The following is a 6,489-nucleotide window of genomic DNA, read 5'->3' as shown; positions in this document are numbered from 1 at the left end:
GGGGATATTTCTTAGTTATTCTATGTATTTTTTTTTGTGTGTATGAGGGTTAGTATGATCACTTCAATTGGTATCATATGTGCATGTACTCCTCAACTTACACATAAGTAATTTTAAGTAAAATTTAAAATAAATTATTTCCCTCTGATTTTCAAACATCCTTTGTGTTCTTTATCCCTCTTTCTCCTTCCCTCTCCCTAAGGGCTTGCTCTCCCTCCCCTCTCTGGTAACTCTTATCCACCCATTTTTCCTATTTCCTCCTTTATAGCAACTGTCTTACTATTCCTTCATCTAGTGCTTCTGAACATCTGCCCCCAACCCACAACAGAAACTATTATGTTTCTTGTTTACTTTCCTGGTATCTGTATTTTTTGTTGTTCTTAAAAAATAACCTACAGAGTCTTTAATTAATCCACTAAGTCCAGGTTGAACTCCCTCTATAATATACTCATATGTGAGAGAACATCACTGGAGTCTAGCTGACCTATCAGGGGCTATATTCTTAAAGGAAACTGATTCTCCCTTTCCAAACTCTCACCAACTGTCTGTAAGTGCCTCAGCTAGGGATTGGGGGAGGTAATTCATTCTTCCATTCTCAAACACCGACTTGCTGTGGATATTGTTCTATATAAATAAAACACTGATGGCCAATGACCAGGCAGGAGGTAGGTGGGACAAGGAGAGAGGAGAATTCTGGGAAGCGGAAGGCTGGAGGAGAGACACTGCAGTCACTGCCAGGAGAAGCAGCATGTAGAGACTCTGGTAAGCCACCAGCCACGTGGCAAGGTATAGATTTATAGAAATGGGTTAATTTAAGATAAAAGAACAGTTAGCAAGAAGCCTGCCACGGCCATACAGTTTATAAGTGATATAAGCGTCTGAGTGATTATTTTATAAGTGGATTGTGGGACTGCGGGGCTTGGGGAACCTGGAGAGAAGTCCTCCAGCTACAAATGGCGCCCAACGTGGGGCACGAACCCACGACCCTGAGATTAAGAGTCTCATGCTCTACCGACTGAGCTAGCCGGGCTGGTTCAAGTCATCGTTCTTCACCATACATTTGCTTATAGACTGTTTACCTTATTTACGTGAAGCCTTAGTCCTTAGGTTATTTTGATAGATAAGATTTATAGATTTATAGTCGCCTATGTCATCTCTATAGTTATGTTAGTTAGGTTATCCAGATTTACAGATACATAGGTTAGATGGGCAGGTAATCTTCAAACACTTCATAGACCTGGAGAATATGGCATTTAAATAACTTAGAATTCTGTTGACGTGAGACACAATTGCTCCTGGCTGCACCAATTGATCCCGAGAGAATGTTGGGCTTCTAAGACATTTCCATTTGGAAGTTTGTCTTTTGGCACAAAATGGCCTACTGGGCAAAGAACTGCCCTTGCCTTGATGGCTGACAGTACAAATGCAATGCTCTCCTTTCTGGACAAGCGGGACACAAGGAAAGCGACCACTGTACTCTGCCAAGACAGGGTAAGATGGTCTTTCAGAAATCCTGCTTCTGAAAATGGTCTGTCAGATACTCTAGGCCTGTAGCCAATTTGAATGCACCAACAATGCTGAGAAACATCAGGTGACTGTCCAGGCTGCCAACTGACTTGGTCTACTCTTGCAAGATTCCCGAAGTTGCTTGCATCCGTCTACCATTTCTCAGGTACCATTATGTTCCTTCTCAGGTCTTTGATGTGGTTGAAAACTAGATAGTTGTAATTTCCTCAGTTATGATAAAAGATAAGTTAGATATAAAACCTTAAACTCACAAATATAAGATAGATAGGACATCTTCTTTAATATTGTAACTATAATTCTTGCTCGGTAATTGTTTTGTTATATGTAATTTTACCATGTTAAAGTTAAAACCTTCCTTTTAAAAAAAAAAAGAAAAAAGGGGAAGTGCTGTGGATATTGTTCTATATAAATAAAACACTGATGGCCAATGACCAGGCAGGAGGTAGGTGGGACAAGGAGAGAGGAGAATTCTGGGAAGCGGAAGGCTGGAGGAGAGACACTGCAGTCACCGCCAGGAGAAGCAGCATGTAGAGACTCTGGTAAGCCACCAGCCACGTGGCAAGGTATAGATTTATAGAAATGGGTTAATTTAAGATAAAAGAACAGTTAGCAAGAAGCCTGCCACGGCCATACAGTTTATAAGTGATATAAGCGTCTGAGTGATTATTTTATAAGTGAATTGTGGGACTGCGGGGCTTGGGGAACCTGGAGAGAAGTCCTCCAGCTACACCGACTGGCTTATGCTTTTGCATCTCATGCAGGTGATCATTAGTGCTTTGGGTTGATGAGTTAGCAGACTTTTGTACCCAGAAGACACTATTTCAGTTTGGTCTTCCCTAAGAGTTGGCTCTTACACTTTTCCTTTTCCACTTCAGCAATCATCTGTAGTTGTAGGGGATGAGGGGAGGTCAGTATTTGTATTAGTTAGGGTTTCTATTGCTGTGAAAAGACACGATGACCACTTTTATAAAGGAAAACATTTAATTGGGGCTATCTTACAGTTCATAGATTCAGTCCATTATCATCATGGCAGCTGGCAATGGTGGCGTGCAGGTAGACATGGGGCTGGAGAAGGAGCTGGGAGTGCTACAGGTTGATCAACAGGAACCACATCTATCAATAATGCCACTCTTTATGGGTAGCATTTTCTTTAAAGCCACCACAGTACTAAATGGAAATTAAATGTTCTTCCAAGTCCATTCCACACTCATATTTCATTGCAGCACTCAGATCTTATCACAGAGTTTTCTGGGTCCAATGAACTTCAGTAAATGCGGAAATGTACAACTGATCAAAGTGAAGGTAAGTATTAGTGTAGTCCTCAGTCACAAAAGGGAACACATATTTAAAATATGTGTAAAGAATTAGAAACCAAATGACAGCAGCTTGACTAATTGTTTTGTTGATGAAGATATAAAATATGTACACATTCTGAGTATACTTTAAAGCTAGAGTCAATGGTGTTTGACAAATCATCAGATATAAAGTCTAAGGGAAAAGGTAAAGTTTTGTCAACGGTTAATATGAAATTTGAAGATGAGAACTATGTTCCGCAAAGTTAGCATGAAATAAACAGACAGTGATTTTAGTACTTTAATTACAAGTATATATGACTTACTGAAGTAGAAGTTTAATGTGTCACTAAGTAACGAAAAATGGGTGAAAATAATTTATAATATAGATGATATTGAGATTATATAATAGCACCAAATTAAGAATATAGTATCATAATAAAGAAAAGAATATTTCAGCACAAGAGTTTGTTTGTGGTTCCATACTAAGAAGAAGAAAAACAAAGGTGCAAACTGAATGTAAGTGTCAGATCTATAAAGACAGTACAGGAATATTCTATAATAAGTATATGATATTAATCTTGGCTTTGAAAAATGAAGGAAACTGTAAACATTGGTGAGAGAGGCATAGATGTAATGATAAAAATAAAATATTGTTTAGAATGGGTTCAAGAGAAAGTAAAAGAGAAAACCAGAAAATCAACAATAACTAGAAAATGTAAGAAAAGTAGCAGATGTTTATACATAATAGAAACCTATCTACAAAATGTAGTATTTGGGCATCAAAATCAGATAGATCACTGTAACTGAATAAAAACATCCATTCCTAAGAATAAGTATATTTTATAACAAAATCCATTAAACTTAGGCACACAAATGTTATTTTTTTTTTAATTAGAAACTGGGCTTATTCACACATCAGATAAAATGATAAATAGCTATAATAAAAAAGAATTTCTTTCAATATCAAGAAGAGCAAAATGACAACCCAATAAAAGTGAACTTTAACTTGATACCATATCCTGTTGATATTTTAGGGAAATAGCTGGTCTCATTATTTGTTTTTGAGAATGAAATACATCATTCAATCTCTAGAAAGCAAGCTGATAACATCTTAGAAAAATACATATAAATTTAAGATTTAGTTTCAGTTCTAAGATGTATTCTATTTTTTAAGATTTGTTCTTATTATGTTCTGTGCGTGTGTGTGTGTGTGTGTGTGTGTGTGTGTGTGTGTGAGCATGCATGTACACAGATGTGCACATGCATATGGGTAACCAAAAGGGTCATAAAAGAGAGACAAATATCTTAAGAGTTAGAATTACAGGTGAATGTGAGCCACCAAATGTGGATGCAGGGATTTAACCTTGGGTCCTCAGGAAAGCAATAAGCAATATCAACTACTGAGCCATCTCACCATCTCCGTAAGTATCATTCTTAATTAGTAATCCAATAGAGAATACATAGTTTCATTAGATTCATTTATATTCTCCCACATACATGTATACATATATAAGATTTAAGAACTTGGTTAACACAGGTAGGGGTTGTACATGTGTACCGAGTCATTCAGGAGGGGAAGAAATTGGGGAGCATAGATTCAGAATCCTTTTCTTTTGTGGGAATCTTCTTTTTTTCTTAAGGTTTTAAAAAACTGGAGTGATCCATGTAGCCAGACGTTTTCTCTCTAGTGTGAAGTTTTCTTAGGTCCCACAAGGCCCTCATGGTCCTCTAGTGTAGCGGGTAGCCATTCCAGCTTTGATCTGGAAGTTACAACATCCATTGAGGCTTCAGTAACTGTCACACCTACAAGACAGGGCCAAGAGAAGGCCCTGAAGACCCGAGATCTGGATGCACCGGCTCCCTTGGTTCCAAGACCCTGGATGCTAGAGGTAGAATGAGCAGAGTTCTCCAGAGAACACATAGTTAAAAGGGAGGTTTATTTTGTGGGGTAACTTACAAGTGAAGGAATAGGTAGGTTGCAGTGTCTGGGAAAGGCATAGTGCAGTCTGGTGGTGTTCTCTGGAGAACTCTGCTCATTCTACCTCTAGCATCCAGGGTCTTCAGGGCCCTCTCTTGGCCCCGCCTTGGCATGACAGTCATCGAGGCTTCAATGGGGGTTGTAACTTCCAGATCAAAGTTGGAATGGCTACCCACTACACTGTAGTCCGCTTATAATATAATCACTCAGAAGCTTATATTAATTATAACTGCTTGGCCATTAGTTCAGGTTTATTGATGACCAGCTCTTACACTTAAATTAACCCATAATTCTTATCTATGTTTAGTCATGTGGCTTGGTAACTTTTGACAGTTCTGTCTTTGCATCTTGTTTCCTCTGTGTCTGGCTGGTGACTCCTGACTCAGCTCTTCCTCTTCCCAGAATTCTCCTTATCTGCTTGCCCCTCCTATACTTCCTGCCTGGCTACTGGCCAATCAGTGTTTTATTTATTAATCAATCAGAGCAACACATATTCACAGAACACAGAGCAACATCCCACAGCACACCGACTTCCATTGTACTTGATAATTCTCTTTTCTGTTCATGGAATTAAATATAAATATACCTTTTACAAAAATATTTATGAAAACTGACTACTATATTCCAACTGGTGTGATATATACAAATAACCACAAAAACATTGAAAATAATATTTATGACAATGTTATTAAAGTTTAGAAATAAGTATTATACCAGCAAATAATAATTAATAAAATAAATTAACAATTATTAGCTGACATAAATTTAATGCATTCTAACATACTATTGATTTTATACAATGGTAAACCTAAATGATAGCAATGTATGTGTAAAGGTTAATGCAGCCAATCACTTGTGTGAATTTTGTATGTATATACATATATATATATATATATATATATATATATAAAAGCATGTATCTGTATAAAAATGTGTGTATATAATGGTATACATATACATATGCAAATTTTGCATAGTAATCACACAAGTAAAAATAATTTTGTATATCCTATATTTGGTAAGTAAAATTATGATTTATGTAATATTTTCAAGTTATTCTTAGTTTCAAATGATAAAATGAATTTGATGATATTTGCCCCTATTTGTCCTTTTTATTACACTTAGAACTGCCTCCCCACACCATGTCCTTGTTCAAACACTCTGTATGTTTTTTTTAATCAGTCTCATATCTGTCTTAGTTGTGGCTTTTATTTCATTATAAATAGTTATAAGCATGAATACTAGTAATCACACAGTAAAGTATATACTAAGCTAGTTTGAGATTTCCTCTGACAATGGAATTAATCTAAATATCTCCAATTTTGCTTCAGGCAGACTCTTCCAAAAAAAGGAAAAAAAAAGCAACAAGCAATTTTCTTTGCCAAAATATTGCAATGATCACAAGGCAACTTAGTAAAATTCTTCTCCTCTGAAACATCTTGAGCCAGCTCCCCACAGTTCAAACAATCCTAAACACCATTGTCTTATATCTTCCTACTAGTATGGCCAATTAAGCAGTGCTTAAAGCATCCCATTGATTTCCTAACCCAAAGTAACAAAGTCTAAATTCCTCCCCCAAAAAACATGGTCAGGCCTGTCACAACAATACCCTGATCCCTGGTCCCAATTTCTGTCACAGTCAAGGTTTCTATTGTTTTGAGGAGATGCTATGACCAGGGCAACTCTTAT

At 37.0% G+C, this 6,489-nt stretch overlaps 1 non-coding gene across 1 annotated transcript; it reads right to left on the bottom strand.

Moving 5' to 3' along the window:
• Positions 1-957: 957 nt before the first annotated feature.
• On the bottom strand, positions 958-1,030 carry Trnak-cuu. Its single transcript has one exon. It is a non-coding gene; the product is annotated as a tRNA-Lys (tRNA).
• Between the last annotated feature and the right edge of the window lie 5,459 nt (positions 1,031-6,489).

The sequence above is a fragment of the Peromyscus leucopus genome, chromosome 10 (genome assembly GCF_004664715.2).
Source record: "Peromyscus leucopus breed LL Stock chromosome 10, UCI_PerLeu_2.1, whole genome shotgun sequence".
Taxonomy (NCBI): Eukaryota; Metazoa; Chordata; class Mammalia; order Rodentia; family Cricetidae; genus Peromyscus; species Peromyscus leucopus.
The sequence above is the reverse complement of the archived record's forward strand: the minus strand, read 5'-3'. Positions and strand labels throughout refer to the sequence as shown.